The sequence below is a fragment of the Mauremys reevesii genome, linkage group 3 (genome assembly GCF_016161935.1).
Source record: "Mauremys reevesii isolate NIE-2019 linkage group 3, ASM1616193v1, whole genome shotgun sequence".
In the NCBI taxonomy this organism is placed as follows: domain Eukaryota; kingdom Metazoa; phylum Chordata; order Testudines; family Geoemydidae; genus Mauremys; species Mauremys reevesii.
This window is the reverse complement of record NC_052625.1, coordinates 141,224,465-141,244,030: the sequence shown is the minus strand read 5'-3', so window position 1 is coordinate 141,244,030 and position 19,566 is coordinate 141,224,465. Positions and strand designations below refer to the sequence as shown.

The 19,566-nt window shown below is 41.3% G+C and overlaps 1 protein-coding gene across 3 annotated transcripts in view; it reads right to left on the bottom strand.

Annotated features, from left to right (window-relative positions):
* BACH2 (BTB domain and CNC homolog 2) overlaps positions 1-19,566 on the bottom strand; it is a 241,817-nt gene that overhangs the window by 112,004 nt on the left and 110,247 nt on the right. For all 3 annotated transcript variants that reach the window (XM_039531428.1, XM_039531427.1, XM_039531429.1), the window contains exon 2: positions 11,580-11,702. The gene's annotated coding sequence lies outside the window, so the exon portion shown is untranslated. The remainder of the gene's footprint in view (positions 1-11,579; positions 11,703-19,566) is intronic.

Below are 19,566 nucleotides of genomic sequence, written 5' to 3'. Positions count from 1 at the left end.
ATCCCTGACCATCTTGGCTAATAGCCATTGATGGACCTATCCTCCATGAACTTATCTAGTTGTGTTTTTTTTTTAAATCCAGTTATACTTTTGGCTTTCACAACAACCTCTGGCAATGAGTGCCACAGGTTGACTGTGTGTTATGTGAAGAAGTACTTCCTTTTGACTGTTTTAAACCTGTTGTCTATTTCACTGAGTGAACCCTGGTTTTTGTGTTATTTGAAGGGGAAAATAACACTTCTTTAGTCACTTTTTCCACACCATTCATGATAGTATAGACCTCTATCATATCCCCCTTTAGTCGTCTCTTTTCTAAATTGAACAGTCCTATTCATTTTAATTTGCCCTCAAATGGAACCTGTTCAAGACCCCTTATTATTTTTTATTGCTTCTCTGTACTTTTTCCAATTCTAATATATCTTTTTTGAGATGGGGCTACCAGAACTGCAGACAGTATTTCAGGTGTGCGCACACCATGCACTTATATAGCAGCATCATATTTTCTGTCTTATTATCTATCCCTTTCCTAGTGGTTCCTAACATTCTGTGAGCTTTTCTGACTGCGATTGCACCTTGGGCAGATGTTTTCAGAAAACTATCCACAATGAATCCAAGATCTTTTTCTTGAGTGGTAACAGCTAATTTAGACCCCATGATTTTGTATGTATAGAATCATAGAGTTTAAGGTCAGAATGGACCATTATGATCATCTAGTCTGACCTCCTGCACAACGCAGGCCACAGAATCTCACCCACCCACTCCTGTATCAAACCCCTAACATATGTCTGAGCTACTGAAGTCCTCAAATCAGGGTTTAAAGACTTCAAGGTGCAAAGAATCCTCCAGCAAGTGACCATAGGCACCGTTGGGATTACGTTTTCCAATGCGCACTGCTTTGCACTTATCAATACTGAATTCCATCTGCCATTTTGTGGCCCAGTCACCCAGTTTTGCCAGAACCAGACAGGGAGGAGGGGGAAAAAAACACAACGCTATGGTGAAGAGACACCAACAGTGAGGAGAGGGAGAGGATACTGGATGGTGCACCAATGCCTACAGGCACCATATGTTAACTCAGGACTAAATTCAGTCTTTGCCGCTCCTTAGGCCAGTAAGATCTAGGAGTATTAATGAGACTGAGCCTTTAAGAGGTTGCACTTTACATTCTCTATAGTAACATATCCTCAAATGGATGATGGAATGATCAGTATTGACGGGCTGTAGAGGGAGCCATTTCCAGCACTTCATAGTAAGGCTTTGAGGGATGAGAAGAACATAAGAATATTAAGAGCCTCTGAAAAGAAAAATGAGCATAAAATAAAAAAGGGGTGGCACTGAAATTAAGAGGGGAAAGGAAGGGACGGTGCATAGAAATAAGAGGAGAATCAAAGGCAGGAACAAGGAGGGTGCTGGAGTTGGTAGAGAAAATACACAAAATCCAAAAGGAGTAGGTCTGGGGAAAGGAGAAGGCAGAGATGAAAAAGCAAAGAGGAAAAAGAAAGGTGACTTACTGGCTGGAAACTAATAAAATGAGTCTGAAAATTTTCTAGTTTTTCTTTTTGAAAACTGCTTGGATGGGAACACAAGGGTATTTCAATAGCAACATGTAATGAGTGTGTATGATGGGAAAACATCTTAATGCAAGCTCTTATTCAAGCCCTTTAACACAGCATGTAACTGGAGAGTAAAGCTGGTTAATGAAAGAAAGCTACAAGATCATAAAATTGCTTCTCATACATTTAGACTAACTTAAAATCCAGTGGGTAGCTTCAATCTTCAAACTATCATTTAGGGTTTCATAAAAGGGATCGTTCATATGTTACCTGAGAACATTACAATAGTTCACTTACTTTCAACTAAATTTGGAAGGAAATGGATGCAGACATTCCCATACTGCAGGTAGGAGACAGATCATGCTGGCCAGATCTGAAAATGACGTGTGCATCTAATTAGTTTTCTGTATCAGTATGGACAAACAGGTTTAGCAAAACACAAAGCAACAGGGCTTTTTGACTCTGACTTCCATAAAGTGTTTGAAGTTTATTGCTCCAAGATACAAAGTAAACTAAAAAGAAGGCAAGAGTAAAAAAAAAACAAAAACAGGGATTAAGGGAGAGGTTCAATGATTTTGGAATTTAAGCAGGCATGCAATATAGACTTAGCAGCTGGCTTCAAGAAAGCACTGCCAATACTAACAAAACCTTTCCAGTCTAGCACTGCATATCAGTGGGTGGTGTACAAACATACGTAAATGTTAACTTTGCTGTAGGATAGGTAGGCAAAATTTGAGGTGAGTAATTTTGTCTGTTGTGGTTCCTGTTTAGTTTATTTTGCAAAAACTCCTAAATACCATGATAAAAAAACATAAGGGCACTGGAGAACAAACTAAAAGATTCCTTATAAAGTTGAGAACTGATAAAGGCAGTTAAAAATAATTAATGCTACCTTGTAATCTCCCTCTGCTTCTCCATACCAATGTAATTCAACCAGAAAACATGAGTCCAGACTTTATTCCCCCTCTGCCCTCCATTTCATCCTATATACAAAAGGAAAATTTCAAGATTTTAAAAAATATATGCATACCAACTGTGCCACAGTGGTGAAGTCTTTTATTACTTTCAAGTTGCTCAGTAAGTATCAATATGGATTAATCTAGTAGAGGGATCAGCAACCTTTGGCACACAGCTCACCAGGGTAAGCACCCTGGCAGGCTGAGCCATTTACCTGCCGCGTCCACAGGTTCGGCTGATCGCCGCTCCACGTCAATGGGGGCTGCGGGAAGCGGCAGCCAAAACTGGCATAAGACAGCTTCCTATTTGGTAAACAGAGGAAGTTCTGAATAAATATTGGTTCCCCCATATTTATTTTTTCTACTCAGATTTAGGTAAGACAAGAGAATGTTTTATGAGTAAGCTGATTTTAGCGTTTATCCAGTCTATATAATTTGGTCCATAACATAACAGGGCTTCTGGTCTCAGAGATGCACTACGGATTCTATTGCCATCATAATGAAACCACACAAGTTCACTTCTCCTTTTATTTTACAATCATCTGAAGGATGTATTGTAATGGCGGAGTTAGTCGTGTATTGGTGATTTAAGAATATTAAGCAATATGCTTCAGTCACCAATCTCTACCTCCATGTAAAATGGTTAAATTGAAAAGAAAACAGTAACTCTCCCACTTGGAGGCATGATGACCATGTCGTGGCTATCTAACCAAAAATTAGTAGGCATCAGATTACATACAGTAAACTCATTACTGAAAAAAAGCAGGAAACAACTGTCCCTCTCCCCAGACACTTCTCCTATTCTTCTTGCTCTCCAGCATGATGAAACTTTATTGATCTCCAATTCTGGATAAATATGTTGAGACTTGGCTATCAGTTACCCAGTGTTAAAGAGTACCCTTCCTGATTTACAGAGGAAAACTACCTTTTCAATATGTAGATAAGGGCTTGTAGACACAGTGGGGTAATGTGCCTTACAGGGATGTGATTTCTGAGTGAATTATCGTATATACTCATTCATAAGCTGATTTTTTTTAGTAAAAAAGGGAAGCACCAGAGAAGGGAGTCGGCTTATGAACGGGCATAGAGAGGTGGGACACAGCCCCTCCCCCCAACAGAGGGAGCAAGGAGAGGCAGCACAGCCAGAAGGGAAGAGGTGGGGCCAGAGTCTCTCTGCTTCTGGCCACGCTGCTCTCCCCCCAGCCTCCGAAGCAACTGCAGCTCCGGGGCTGGCAGGCTGTGGCTGCGCTGCCTGGCCCCGCCTGCCAAAGCACGCTCCGGACGAGCCGTCTGGCCCAGCCCACTGGAACATGCTGTGGCTGTACCACCCAGTCTGGCCTGCCGGAGCAGGCTGTGGCCGGGCTGCCCAGCCTGCCGGAGCAGCTCCTGTCAGGCCAGAGACATTCTCCCCTGGCCCTCCCCAGATAAAGTGGGAAGGGATGGGATGGGGAGAGTGTGGGGGTCCCGGGCTAGCTGTGGGGTCATGTTGGGGGTGGTCACAGGAGTTACTCTCCTGACCCCCAGCTTCTCCCCCACAAATCATTTTCCTGCCAGTTGCCTTCCCGGCCCGTCAGGGCAAGCAGCTGGCGCGCTGGGACACTTTGTTTACTTAGGTTTACCTCCGAGGCCTGCGGACGCTTAAGGTAAACAAACTATCTCGACCTGCCAGTGGCTTATCCTGATGGCCTGGGAGCCAAAGTTTGCTGACCCCTGAATTATAGGGTCGGCTTATGAATGGGTTATAAACATTTTCCATTTTTACTTATCCATCTTGGGAGGATCGGCTTATAAATGAACCGGCTTATGATCGAGTATATACAGTAATATGTTGCACATTAATTGGTCTGTGTAGACCCTGCTGGTGTGCTCTAAAGAGTCTCAAGAGCCCTTTAGCATAGTACTGTCTCAAACAGCACCACATTAAAGCGCACTAGTGCATACCATCAGGGCCTACATGGACCAATTAATGCACAACACATCTGTGCACTTCAGAAATCAAACCCTTATAGTGCATGTTGCTGCTCCATGTAGACAAGCCTTAAATGACTAATAACTGGTTACTTCCAGTAAGTGTATGGTACTAAAACAGCAATGGACAACTAATCTAGCATCACGTTTTTTGAGCTTTACTAGACTAAGATCTCTAGTTTCCCTCTAACTCTCCAATGCTTCCCACTCAGTTGTTCATACTGTAATACAGGCTGCTCCAAAACCCCACTCCTGTGAAGACTAGCAGCACTGATTCACAGAGGCCAGACAAGTGACTCATAACTAAGGCAGAGGGAGGACGAGAGAACAAACAACACGTGAAAGAAGTGTAGTCACACTGCTTAATGTGCTATTGGAAGGTGCTCAGATATAAGCATGTGAGCATGCTTTAAGACTCTATATAGAACAGAACAGAAGAAAGCTAATGACAAAAGTGCCAGTGCTGGTAGATATACATTCAAGTGGTGGGGAATCCTTAAAGATAGCTACAAACTGAATTTAATGAATAGAAACATGTCTTTTCTCTTATTTGAGAATTCTTTCTTCAAACTTGGAGGTTTGGAGAAAACAAATGGATCAGATACAGCTGCCTCCTTCAAACCTCCACCTCTCCCTCCCTGGGTCTGATTCTGATTCTTTATTAGTGTAAATCAGGAGTTGCCCAATTGAAGTCAATGGAATTGCATCAGTGCTTTACTGAATTGGGGCCCAACTGAGTAATAAAGCAAAAGAGTAACATGGTGCTAGGAACAAAATGGGGAGCAATTATAGAGGAGTGCTGGGCTATTGGGTGGGGCAGAGCTTTGGGAGGCTGAAGGAAAAGACAGGAAAGTGACTTGATGAGAGAGTGTTCATGGATCATAGTAACACAGCGAGGCAGAAAGCGCCAGATTGAATGCAGTTCAGAGACAGGGGATAAATACGAGGAAGGAGGAGCTGGAAGTGGCAAAAGACAAGGGATGAGTCCCAGGCTACCATGCCTGGAGGCTACAGAGCATGATGTGTGGGGAAAGGAGAAAACTCTGAAGAAAAGGGAAGCGATAGACATAGTCAACAGGAGGCATCTGGAGTTCAGTGAGGATGAAAAGATGGAGATGTAAAAACCATAAATGGTGGACAGCTTAATAGAGGCAGAGTAGGAGCTCATGAGGGAGCAGAAAGAGGGATGGAGGAGTAGCAGGAGATAGGAATTAAAAAAAGACTGATGGTAGGAAAGTAAGGAGGTGTGGCAGAGATGGGAGGGCAGTGTGGGTTCTGTGCCGGGAACCAGGATTAGGAGGACAGATGTCACCAGCAGCTAAAAGGATGTTTCAGAGGAGCAGGTGAGTAGAAGATTTGTGAAAGTGAAGAAGGGAAAGCAACAGAAATGTGGGAGAACAGGAAGAAATACAGTTAATAAGAGCAGTGACTGGGTGATGGAGGGGAAAGATGTAGAAATGGAGATTGGAAAAGAACAGAAGGAGAAGAGAAGATGAAAAAAAAAGATAAAGAGCATGTAAGAAGGGAAAGAGTTGCTGTGCTGGAATCAGAGGTCAAACAAAAATGTCCCTCCCAGCTGAGCATGAGCCTGCCTGCGACTTTGGGCCCTGACTGTAAAGTAACCTTCCTAGTATTTTGGAGAATGAAGCACTCAAAACGTTCTGTACTTTCTTCTAAAAGAAAAAGGACTCAAGCACTTGTGGGAGAACTGTCACTAACAGGTAAAATGGCATATAAAAGGCACTTTACATATCATTTCTGACTTCTTAATCAGAATTAGCATGAGAACTGTGTTACATTCATATCAAAATCTCCAAAATGAGTATTTGCTTAGCAAAGGCTAAAAAGAGGAACAGAGAGGTTGAAAGGCCAGCTGACCCAATTAATTTCTATTCCAGGTAAGTTTCAAGCTCTGATGACTGCTACTAAAAGGTCACTTCTGCAAATGTATGGCCTACCAGAAGGTCTTGAAGAAGAAGACCTGGCCTCCTTTTTTGCTTCCTTCTTGAATTATTGGAGTTCATCTTTGAGAGATCATTCAGTTTCAAGGCTGTCTTCAACTCTGCCAGACTTACTACTATCTTAATATGCAGAGATATCCGCATACAATCCAAATACTGTGAATGGCTACATTTTTGGGATGTGTGTACATGCAAGTATGTGAGTATTCAATAGATACAGATGACTCAGAAAACTGTGGGGAGAAGGTGCTGGAGGAAGCAAAGCAGGGCAATGGGAAGAGGGGTGAGAGCCAGCTGATGCTTAAAACGGCTGTCACTACACGGTAGCATCTAGTTCTTTTTTAAAAAAATCTGTGTTACTAGAAATCTGGTCAAATGGTGGGATTTATGTACAAGTTATTTGGGGAATCATCTCCTCCACCTCTAAAATATTGAAATTCAGGAGAAAGAGGTTACTTACCTTGTACAGTAACTGGAGTTCTTCGAGATGTGTCCCCCTATGGGCGCTCCATGTGAGGATGTGCATGCATCTGTACACTCTTGATCAAAGATATTTATCCATGGGTCTACGCCCTACACACTCTCATGCTGTGGTATGAGGCATGTAGTGGACTACTGCCATTCCAGTTCCTTCTCACCCATGAAAGTCCAGTGAGAGACTGAGGCAGGGGAGAAGGAAGTCGGGCAATGGAGCATGCATACTGAAACAACTTGAAGAACTCCAGTTACTGTACAAGGTAAGTAACCTCTACTTCTTCGAGTAGTGTCCTTACCATGTCAGGAGACTCCCGAGCAGTACCTCCATCACAGAGGAAAGTGCTGAGGCACTGGATTCAGTATGATTCGTAGAACAGCATCAGCAAAGCCACATCGGCTCTGGAAACAGTCAAGAGAGCATAATGCTGGGAAAACGTGTGCAACAAAGACCAGGTGGTTGCCCTGCAGATATTTGAGACAAGCGTATTTTTCAGGTGGGCAACAGAGGTAGACTGAGCCCTGATGGAGTGAGCAATTACTATCATAGGGGGATGAACCCCTGAGACTTTGTCATAGGAGAAGATGCATCCTGCAACCCATTTAGACAGTCTTTGGGAGGAAATCAGATGCCCTTCCATTCGTTCTACAATCAAGATGAAGAGTTTAGGAGAAGTCCTAAAGGGCCAAGTCCAGTTGCAACAGGCAAAGGCTATTTTAACATCTAGTGTATGGAGGCTTGTTTCTTCCTTTGGAGTGTGAGGCTTGAGATAAAACACTCTCACCAGAGAGCCAACTAGGAGCCACGCTTTGAGGTGAAGCGCTGAGAGGTTGGGGTGGGTGATGGATCCCGACTCCTGGATGAAGAGAGTTGTTATCAGGGGAAGACAGAGGAGTGGTTGCAGGGGCATATGAACTACAGCTCTGCAAATGACACCTGGCTTGGGCATGCTGGTACTACGATGGCTATGAATATCTCCTGTTTCAATTTGTTCAGGACCTTGAGCAGGAGACGCATGAGGGAAATAAGCATATAGCAATACATAAGGCTAAGGAACGATCAGGGCGTCTCTCATTGATTTGTGGTCGCTCCTTTCCCTCAAGCAGAATCATCTGCACTTTGGACTGGATGGAGTTGCAAAGAGATCTATCTCTGGATGAACCCAAGACAGACATTTCTTTCTGAATATCTTGTTATCCAGCTTCCATTTTTGGTCAGTGCAGAAGCATCTGCTAAGGGAGTCCGCCACTACGTTCTGTCATCCTGTAGATAAGCCACTGAGATCTCTATGCAGTGTGATATGCACCAGTTCCATAGTTTTACAGATTTGGTGCAACAGGACTAGGATCTTGCTCTTCCTTGTCAACTGATATAATACATTGCTGTTCCGTTATCCAGCACTACTCTGATTGGGCAACCTCCGGTATGGGGTAGGAAGTGCTGGCAAGTGTAGTGAACTGCTTTGAGCTCTAGCACGTTGATATAGAGGATCACCTCCTGAGGTGCCCATTAGCCCCAAGCTGTGAGGTTCTGGGAATGAGAGACCCAGTCTATCAGGGAAGCATCTGTGGTGATGATGAGCCTCATAAGAAGAGGCTGTAGGAATGGAACTCCCATGCACATTTTTTTGGATTCCTCCACCAATCTAAAGTATCAAGGACTTTCTGAAGTACGGACAGCTGTTTGGATAGATTGTGCTTGCTGGGGATGTAGACAGTTCTCAGCCAGGCTTGACATCAAGTGTGCAGTCTTGCTAAGGGTGTCACAAATATAACGGCTTCCATATGGCCCAGAAGTTGTATGCAAACCCTTGCTGCATTTCACAGACTTTGCTGCACTGTTGAAACAAGGTTAGACATTGTGGCAAAACTGTCCTTAATCAAGTACATCTTGGTAGTGGAAGAGTGATCCTGATGAAGCCTGTGTGTTGAGTGGGCATGAGAGTAGACTATTCCACATTGAAGCGGAGGTCTAATGAGTGGAACAGAGCTAGGGCTTTGCTGGCTGAGCCTTGAGAAATAGGCAACCTTTCAAGAGCCAACTGTCCAGGTAGGGAAAGGCAATTATCCCCATCTAGCGAACACTGACTGCGGCAGCTGACAGGACCCTTGGGGCAGCGGAGAGGTCAAAAGGTAGGACATGATACTGGTAGTGGTCCCTGCCTACCACGAAACTTATGAATTGTTTGTGTGAGGAATGTATGGTGATAGAGAGTCCTGAAGCTTGAGGGGAAACAAACCAATCTCCTGGCCTGCGTGCAACATACAACTCTGTTAGAAAGTTCTAAACATTTGAGGAAAAAATGCTATAACACCACAAACTTTCAAAAATTCCATGTACTACATAACTGCTTATTGGGCTGCAGCTAAAACTATCCACAACATATAAAGATGCATCAGGAAAACACATGTGCTCTTCTGCTACCACAGCCTTTCACTAGCTTGTGTGTGCCGAGCCATCCAATAACAAAATAACGTGAAACTTAAAATGTATAAAGCAACTGAACAGCTGCAAAATATTTAATATTAAGTACCACTCAGCAGCTGAAAAAACAATTGCTTATAGAAGACACTCAACATTATTCAATAGTTGGAAAAAGCTACTTGTGAAATAATTAACATTTACTTGGCTGCTTAAAAATATTGTAGGTACAGTTCAGATCACTCAAGAGGCTGGACAAGCAACCTTTTCATATTCTTGAATGGACATATAGCCCAACTCAAAGACATGAGATCTAAGGCTGTATTGGAATTGAGAATCAAGGTCTTTGAAAAGCTGAGATTTCACAGAATCGTTACAATTGCTACAGCAGTACTTCCTCTGGGATACCTGGTCTGAATCTGGTTTAGGATAGAGTCGTGACTACTTCAGAGTGAGTTATATACACAAATGGATCAAAAATACGATAAGAATAAAAATATAAAATAGCATTAAACCAACTTCTAATTAAAATCGATCCTAACAGTTATTTAGTATTTGTATTGCGGTAAAACCCACCGGGCCATTTAGAATCAAGGCATCCTTTTGCTAAGTGCTTTAGCAACACACAGGACAAAACAGAAGAGCTTACACTTCAAATAGAAAAGAAAGTTTATAAGCAAATGTCAAAGGTACATATCTTGATAGGTTTTTATTTTAAATATAATTTCCCACAAACAATTTTCCCACTCTATTCCTCTGTCAAGGTGCCTCAGCCAACATGTTCCACCATCACACCAATGAACGGGTCCTTCTTCCACCTTGCCTCTACACAGATACAGAATCAGGCTTGGCATGGCTTTGCCAAGGTGCTCTATAGATGTACAGCTCCAATGAAATGGCTGCCTGAGGGATAGCTGGCAGACAGAGCCCAATGCAGAACTGGAGTGGGAAAATTCTAGTCAAGCTCATCAGGACAAGCTTTATTCTTACATGAAGTGTCCACTGTCTACACCAGGGATCGGCAACCTTTGGCACGCGGCACGCCAGGGTAAGCATCCCTGGCAGGCTGGGCTGCTTTGTTTACCTGCTGCATCCACAGGTTCGGCCGATCGTGGCTCCCACTGGCTGCGGTTTGCCACTCCAGGCCAATGGGGGCTGCAGGAAGCGGCAGCTAGCACACCCCTGCGCCTGTGCCACTTCCCGCAGCCCCCATTGGCCTGGGGGCCCTTAAAACACATGCTTAACTTCAAATGTGAGAGTCACACTTGGTAGGATCGCGTCTTAGGTCACTTTACCCCGGCCCCGCCCTTCAGCTGAGAGAAGACAATTGTTGTTACAAGACCATTTTGAGGAACTTACAGGCTAAGTGGTAGTAAAAGAGTTATGAATATGTGTCGTATGCACAATAATCACAAAATGGAGGGCAATGTAAATAGGAAAGGAAAAAGTATTTTTAATTAAAGCCATAGCCACACCAAAATTGGTTCTACTTTGGAAAGTGACTTTAAAAATGGCATTGGGAAGTGGTTCCATTTTTTAATTTTTTTTTTTTGGTGCCTTAATGATTTCCAGAGCAATTTTGCTGAGTTTATAAGACAAAATATGCTTGTAACTGCCACACCCATATACTCAGCCTGAAACCTGAAAGGGGAACTATGTTCTTTTTGGTTCATGCATCATCAGCATCAGTAATGGAGAACCCTCGTTTATAACTGGGTGAAATATTCTGGCCTGTAATATACAGGAGGTCAGACTAGATGATCTAATGGTCCCTTCTGGGCTTAAAAATCTACCAGTGAAGGAACTGTATGGAAAAGCAAATCACCATTTACACCTGTGGCGCACCTCTGCTTTAGGGGTTTGCAGTGGAGAACACTAATATACTGCTGCAAAACAAACAAATACAAAAAGATCAACTCATTGAGAACAACACCATCGTCATTTATCTGACAAACACACTGAGATGAAAACGTGAACTGGCAAGGGGCAAAGAGATCCACATGGATTTTTCTTTATATTTCTTTTTAGATTTAAGTGTAGGCACTTGTTCCTAGAACAATTTTTTGCCACTGTATCCAAGAGCTTCAAAATTAGCCAGCAAAGTTCTGGATATGCTTTCAAGGGATGAGTCTTAGATAAGTGCCTTAGATGCTACAGTTAAATAGACAGCATATTAAATTATAAAAGTGTATGGAGAGATTCCAAAAAACAAACCTCTTTACACTACTTGTGCAAAATTACTTACCCAACATACAGCCCCTGGCAACTCTTTTTAGGCAAACTAATTGCTGCTTTAGGCAGTTGACTATCTCCAACTGGATGTTGTGTGGCTCAACTTTTTTGCCGTAAGAAACACCTATAGTTATACCTAGAAACAGAAACAAAACCAAAATCCTTTGTAAGAAATATGCAAATTTAGTAGTCTTTTTGTTCACCACATTGGGGCAAAAGCAGCTTGATGGGGAAATTTATAAAATTCTCAAGCCTCCTTTTACAACGAACAACTACAAATCTAACTACACCCAGGAACAAAAAATAAAGGATTTTATGCATCAAAGAAGCCAACAAGTTACTAAGCCTCACATCTGCTGTTGTTAAGAACATAAATGCTTATAGAGAGAGTGGGGGAGGGCTGCTCAGAATTGGAGACAGTTGAAATTCTTTGAATTTCAAAAACTTTGATGAATTTTTTGTAAAAAATATTTGTGATTTTCTAACCATTTCACATAGAACAGGTTGAATTTCTTTCCAACATTAAGAATTTAAATAAAAATGATGCTGAAAATTAGCAAGACGTTTTTAATGTTCTTCAGCCAGCTCTGCCTAGAATGTTCTGAAACAATAGTAAGATGAAATGCAAACTCCATTACAGTCAATGGCAAAACTCTTACTGACTTCAGTGGGGCCAGGATTTCATGACTTGTGTTTAGATTAAAATATACTGAAGAGAAAAAAGAAGTACCATTGTTGATAAAAGGCAGACAGATTTTTTTTTACAGGTATGTTCTTTAATTGTTAGGCGTGTTAGCAATTCAGTGATTAGGCAAATTAATGCAAACATGTATGCTCATCATGTTGGAAGGCTCTGTTGCTTGGTTTATTTAAATCTATTTGAATCTGTCAGTTTATGTCTGAATAATCGCTTTCGGTCTTATTTGTGAAATTAATGTGAATTCTTACAAAAAGGGACTTGCTATGGAATTACCAATCAAATTGACATTTACAAAAACAAATCTACTTTCAAACTGAGAAGCCAAAAAAATAAGAAATAAAAAAAACCATGGCCATTGCTCAGTCATGACATTCTTCCTGTAATTTTGGAAAAGCAGGTAGTGACCAAATTTCTGGTAGTCACAGTGATTAATAACATGAAGTGACACGGTATTCATTAATGAGGTGCATCATAGTCCTTGAAGTCGTTTCCGTAGAAACTCTGAATTCAAGCAATACCGAGATGCTTCATGACTCAGCAGAAAAATACTAAAAGTGGGTGCTAATCTGCTGCAGGCAGCAAAGGGTGATTTTATCAGGCATTTCAAACTGAAAATCCTGAACAAGATTCAGCAGATGTGAACTTACACTGAACTTCTACTCACACCAAGATTTAAAAGAGGCTTTGCTACATTGTTACAACAACATTTTGCTCAAATGTGTCTGAGACTTTTAATACTATATACAGGATAAAACATTTGCCTAATGCTGGGACTTTTGCTGCTATCTATTATGTGGTCCCGCCTAGGGAATCTCTGCTCCTCAGCTCCCATTTCAACTACTGAGCCATGTGCAGAATGCTTGTATTTCTCTTTCTTTCTGCAGCGTGGCCTGTATCTAGCACTATATTCTGTGTAGTTCCTTCTTCCTGATGGCCAAGAAGTGAAACTGTTCCTTGCTCAGACTTAATATGGCTAGCATGGCAGTAACACATTGAGTCCAGGCCAGGCAGGCATCCTCTTGTTCCCTGGCTTTCTTGGACTGTATTGAAGCCCCTTATGCCATCTGCAACATATCACCTCCTATTGCTGAACTGCTCCTGACAATACTACTGCCACAATGAGCCCAGGAAAGAGGAGACAATACTACACAGTCCTTTACCATATTAGCTTTTCACCCATCCATTTTGTCTGTGGCTGCAACTCCTTAAATGTTTTAAGTCCTTTTTAAAAATTAATTACTGGATCCCAATGCACATGCAGATACTGGTCTCAGGGCATATGACTTCAGATGAATTTTTGGAAGTTTAACCCTATGTAAGAGTTCTAAAAAAGGGGGGTTAGTTACAACCTTTAGTTACCATACTCATTTAAAAGAGGGAAGGTGATGTCCTAGTTCAAAAGGTATTTTCTAACTTTTGCAGCTGAATCTGATGATCTAGGAACTTTTATTAAGATTCCTTACTCCTTCAGCTGAATCAAAAACAAAAGCCTTCATTTCTATAGCACTGAAAACAAGTGATCAATAAATATAGACAAATTCAAGATTCCAAACAGAATAAAGCTGACCCCCGTCTAATCTAGCTGCCTTGGGTGTGTAGAAATAAAGTTTACATCAGACACTTTTAGAGCTATGGCTCTGAAAGTCAAGGTTCCACAACACTAGCCCAGCCCACCTGCTTACTTAACATGAGACACTAGCTGACTATGTGAGGGAAATTCAAATCCCAAGTGTCAGGGCTTAACTAATTGGTCTGGAAGAAATAAAAGCACTTCATTTTTCTGCCATTCTACCTATAATACATTTTGTAATAATCAATGAGTTGTTCAGCCTTTTTTAAAGATAGACATCAAGCTGCTGACAACTCACGCTGTATAAAAAGTTGCTCACACTGCAGAAAATATTTGCCACAACTGATGTTCAAAATTAATTCACAGCAGCATCATCAGCTGCAGAAAGCTGTGACAAACTGTGTCATGTGTTGACAGAGTCATAAATTGTTAGTTAAAAAAAGTTACACTTTCTCTCTTCAGCCACCTCACAGTTAACATTAGGAATGGGTGTAGAATGCAAAGTTTGAGGATTTGCCAGCTTCACAAGTATTTGGGGTTCACAAAGTATGTTGACCTGTGAAACTTACTTCCCTGTCAGTTAAACCTGTGCTTATTTTCATGAAGATTCATTTTTTTAAAAATTCTTTACTACCTTCCCAGAAGCCTGTGCTATGTAAACAATGAAGAAAGCTATGAAGAAAAACCTCGCATGGTGCTCATGCTCTCCTATCTCCCAGCACATTTAGACCTGACCAGTGAAAAATATTTTATATTAACTGTTCATGGCCATGGAAACCAACCAACCACCCACTTTAAATAAAAAAATAAAGCTTACAACAAAGGCTTTTATTGTTTCTAATCACAGACTAGCTTGTACGCGATATCACAAGTGAATACATTTTCTTACTGAGAATACTTCTGTAAGGATCCATATGGAAAAAAATTACTATGGTTAAAACTGATTCATCAGTACTGAAGATGTTTATTGTTTATCAGTACCTAGCACACTGTAGCACACTGCCTTGTTTATGTCTGGATAAATCTGTCTTGTTTACACATTTGGTTCAGTAAGGAGGTAACGCTGCTCCTCATTGAAATGTGAGAAGTATTCACTTGCTGAAATGCTAACTAAGGGCAAGTCTACACCACGGGGGAAAAAAATTGATCTAAGCTACACAATTTGAGTTACATTAGTAGCGCAACTCAAGTCAACATAGTTTAGATCTACTTACCGCGGGGTCCACACCACGCTGGTCAACGTGAGAAACTCTCCCGTCAACTCCTTCTGGTGGAGTACCAGAATCGATGGGAGAGCGATCGGCAGTTGATTTAGCAGGTCCTCACTAGACACGCTAAATCGACCCCCGGTGTATTGATCGCCGCAGCATCAATCCCACCAGTAGTGGAGACAAGCCCTAAAGGTTCCTACTTGCTCCAAACAAGAATAAGATAAGCCATCAAAAGAAGATAGGAGAAACAATGCCAGGAGAACGAAATACATGGATTTCTTTAGTTGAGGATTAAGTACTTTTTGCATTGAACTGCTCTGCTCCTCAGTACACGCAAAAATAAATGCAAGGGAGCCTAAAGCAGCGAACAAACCAAAAACTCATGGTGGGTACTGTGTGTCGAAAAATCATGATGGCAAAAGAAGTTAATCCCAGAGTATAACACAGGTAAGTGATTATTCTCTTCATTAGCCAAATCATCTCCACCAGTCTACTCATACATAAATGCAACACAGATAATTTTCAAAATGCAAGATGTTCCACATTTTCTGGAAGCAATCTGGATGTGCTATTTGCAACATCAGGCCAGTACGTGCACTGTTTCATTTTTGCTTTCCGGTATTCATATGGGCAGCTCACGATATATTTAAGTGGTTAATGCAAGTAACTGTACACCACTGCTGGAATGGTTTGCTCAACATATGGCTAAACAGGTGCAGCAGTGATCTGTGTAAGTTTTCTTCAAAAGCTGATGCCTGTGCAATCTTGAGTCCAAACTACTGCTGCTACATACTAATAAAATGTTAAGTGGAATGAGATTTTTAATGACCTGTTAATTTGGTCACACTACACCCTACACCCATTTTTCTTGAAAATTGTAAACCTTATTTAAGTTAACATTATCTTACATACCAAACTATTTTAGTAATGTAGTAGATGCCCTAACTCCTGGTTTTTGATACTTGATTTCAGGTTGGCACTGCACAAAACACTAGTATTGCATTGCATGCATGCATAAAGTTGATTTGCACACACATGGCCACTCCTACTTGCACACAACCTGTATATGCTCCAGTAAAGAATTTCTGCACCACCTGAGACCTTATTCTGACAAGTGAAATTGATTACTCTTCTAAATCTAATGGAAACAGAGACACTGAGACTACTACTAAGCATTACACATTTACGTCATGCGGGCAAGCTGGACATTATCTGTGCTGCTGAGTGAAATGATATAATCCATGCTCAATTAACTTAGATTGCTTCTCTAAACACAAAGCAATCAAGTGAAAAAAACAGCAACTACCAAACAGTTATATATACTTAGAATGCATCACATGAATATACTATACCGCTGGGCACAGTCCATCAGGCCATGAGGCTGAAACAGAAGACAGCCCAAGTATTAACTAGACTACTTCAGCAGTTTGCTGGGACTTTCTTCTGTTCTACACAGATGGTAACATTAATTTTCTTCCTACTACAGGAAACTAAAAATCTAAATTATTACATCGAAAATTACCTGGATTATCCAAATTATGGGCCCCGTCTCTCCTGTGCACTTTATTGCCTCTGTGTGTGTGTGTGTGTGTGTGTGTGTGTGTGTGTGTGTGTGTGTGTGTGTGTGTGTGTGTGTGTGTAAAATTGAATTTTTTTTTAAACCAACTCTACCTGTGAGTACTGAGAGATCCACTGGAAGCCAGGTGATTACATGGAAGGTCCCTTGTTTGTACCATTGCTTGCTCCTCTCAACCCCGCACCTTTGACAGCTCAACTTTTGCAGGAGGAGGGGATCCTGTCACAGAAGTTTGTGATGGGGACGGGGGTTCATCAGCATGGTTAGTGGAGACCAAGTAAATTACTAGGGACTAAGTATGAAGTAACTTTGCTGCTCTGCCTGCATGTTGAGGGATGGAGGGAAGGAGGAAATCTGGTAGAAAGTTGGTTGACCCCATAGCCCCACATCCTCCCAATGTTCAGAGCAGTTTCCACGGGGTCAGGAGCACCTCCCGAAGAACATTCACTTCTGTAGTCCCATGCCCTGGATCCCAGAATCAGAAGGGAACATTTAGATCATATTCTGTATTCCTCATGCCACTCATATTTAAGGTGATAACATACCAGATAATATACTGTGAAACAAAGTGAAGCACTGCCTAGATTCGATATTTATACTGAAAATCAAAAGTCCTATAGTTGAGAGAAGTGAATAGGATTCAGCATTATTACTCCCAATGTATCATTTTTTCAAACTTACAGTTTCTATTATAACCCAAACACTGCAATGCTGATCGGTTTTATCAAAAAGTTTCCTCACTCCCAAGACAAATGACATCAATGGCTAAAAAGAAAGTGGGTAATTTCCCTATTTATGCGGTACAATTGTCTTCATGTTATTTAAAAGGTCACCACTGTCATCAGCAGTACTGCTGAGAGACATTCCACCCACCAGCAAATAGGAAAGCAGTTAATTTGGACATTCTGATAGAGCTGTCCTCTGGCAATTGAGAGGGGAAAAATTCTTTGTTTTCAACCGAGTGAAGGCTTCAAAAACCTCTTTCATTTCTTAACCTTTAAAGGGAATGTGAGATGTTCAAGCTGGGCTGAACCAAAACCTGTACTGTTTCACATGTGGAAACCATTGGGAAGGGCTTAAAAAAAAACAAAAACCCACCATCCCCTCCATCTCCATGATTCTAAAGTGGCTTTCTGCTTCAGAGAAAAAGCTAAGTGAGGGAAAGGTTGGGTCCCTGTGCATGAAGTATTATATTTATATGTAGCATTAATTATGATGTAGGTCACATCAGTGATGAAGTTGGCCATAAGCACCCAGAGAAAAAGTTTTGCTTGTTGGTCTATTAAATCTGTCCAGACTCCTGTTGAATTTGTGCCTGCAGTGTTCAAACCTAATTAAAATCCTCCAGCTTTGGTAAAGTGTTTGGCTTTTTAAAAGGATGAACAAGGGAGTCCTCAGATTGCTCTCAAACCCAAGCCCTGCTCTTGGCATGAGCAATGTCAGGCAATTTTATTTTAACATGACATGTAAAAACTGAGGTAACTAATTTAAAAATCGCTGAGAAGGCACAAAAGAATGATTAGCCTTAACATCACCAGTTATTGTCAGACACTACACATGGCTATGTATTTTTGTTCCACTGCAAAAGTTGACTTAAAGACTCAGTTCAATAACAGTCCAGTCTTGCAGGTGATGTTCTCTCATATAAAAGGTATCACCTAGAGCTTTGGAGGTATCACATCACAAAAATCCCTCCCTGTAGGACACTGGTGAAAAAGAACTTAGAATTCTGTGTACATTTCTGGGCCACTCAGCACCAGAAAGTGAACAACAAACTAGACAGAATTTGGAGAAGAGCAAGAAAAAAAAATATTAAAAGTGTTTATTAAGAAGAAAAGTTAATACATTGACCTTGTCTCCAGATAAACATCCATTTGTTGCTGGTGTTGTGATCTCTGTGGTTAAACATCTCCACTTGGTGACTCGTAGAACTTTTATGATTTGAGGGAGAATATTTAAACCAGATCATTTTCTACTTCAAGCACGACTGACTCACCTCAACCTGACTCCAAACCAAGGGAAAGAATCAGCTCTATGGCTTTCAGAGAACTGTTTCACCACACACACACACACACACACACACACACACACACACACACACACACACACACACACACACACACACACACACACACACACACACACACACACACACACACACACACACACACACACAGTACTGCAACTAGAAATCCCAACATGCAAATTTTATTGGCCTGATCCATTCTTGACCCCCTCAATCCACTCTGATTTTCATAGTAATATAGGTGTAAGCCAAGCAAAATAATTAAAACTGTGAGACTTATCACATCCCAGAAAATGCAAATATGAATTTAAAGCAACATTAAGGGGGATATATTCCCTCACCATTTTAAAGTAAACTGTCTGCAGATTTGCATGGAAACCTATGAGGAAAACTAGGGGAAAAATTCCTAGGGAAAAAATGTGAATTGTGACATTTAAAAAGCTTTATCTCCTTAGCAATATAGCTACTGATGTTAGCAACACAAGCACAGACAAATCGCATGGGTGTAAGCAAGGGTCTCATGCCTCATGAGGGGAATCAAGGCAAGGATACTTGGTCCCCTAGATAATTCAGTTCCTACCTTACTCATAAGTTTCTTCCCTACCAGGGACATGTTGGTTTGGATTTTATTCAGGTCTGAGCCAAGTGTTCAATTTCAGGTGTCAAAAAACCTGTTCGAATGCCTTGCTCATTACAACGGCTTGTAAAAATTATTAGGTATGTTACAAGGCATTTCCCTCTGGAGACTATAAGGTGAAGAAAGGGGATGCATAGCGACAGTTTGTGGTTTCTAGTGTGGCAATGAAAATAAATAAATAAGAGGAATACAGGATATAATGTGTTTACATTTGTCATGACAAGCTTCCTGGAGACAGTGAGGTTTACTGCTGCTGAGCTGTCAGTTACACTATAAACTG